This window comes from Carlito syrichta, unplaced genomic scaffold (genome assembly GCF_000164805.1).
Source record: "Carlito syrichta isolate Samal-C Ts95f unplaced genomic scaffold, Tarsius_syrichta-2.0.1 Scaffold84607, whole genome shotgun sequence".
Taxonomy (NCBI): Eukaryota; Metazoa; Chordata; class Mammalia; order Primates; family Tarsiidae; genus Carlito; species Carlito syrichta.
The window spans coordinates 93,470-94,235 of NW_007028703.1; positions in this window are offsets into that span (position 1 = coordinate 93,470).

Here is a 766-nt window from a genome sequence, read left to right on the forward strand (position 1 = left end):
GAGAGAGAGAGAGAGAGAGAGAGAGAGAGAGAGAGAGAGAGAGAGAGAGATAGAGCTTGCTAAAGACCCATTAATGCCTCCTCTGGCTGTTCAAACGGAGCACCTTTCACTTGGAGCCTGCAAAGGCACTATTGGGAGGTCTGGCCAAGAAGTGACCTCAAAGTATGCCTGTTTCCCTCTTGGGTTATTAGGCTGTGCAAAGACCAACTTACATAGAGAAAGAAAGAACTGATTCTAACTCTACCCCTGCAACTAGAAAAACAAGAAAATAAAGTAATTCTATGGCATTTTTTGTTTTGAAAACCTAGGTTTAAAGACTTAATCATCTGCCTGTTGACTGAAAACAGTTTTTGCACAATATTAAATGCTTTACGAGGGAGTATAGCTGCTAAATGTACCTACAGAATTAGTCTTCTCATGAATATTCATCTTAACTCAACCCTTCTCATGAATATTCATCTTAACTCAACCATGGGGCAAGACAGAATGCATATGTTTTGAGGGTGGGGGATGTTCTCTGAAAAGGAGACAGGACCAAAATTGACCTCATATTCTGGGCTAGGGAATGGGCTAAAGAAATAGTAGTTAAGGACAACTCTGAGTGGATTGCCTGAGCCTGGGAGTTTGAGACCAGCCCGGGCTACTTGGCAAGATGTAGTCTCTACAATAAATAAATAAAAAATTAACTGGGCATGGTAGCGTGTGCCTGTAGTTCTGGCTACTTGGAAGGCTGAGGTGGAAGGATCGCTGGAGCCCAGCAGGTGAA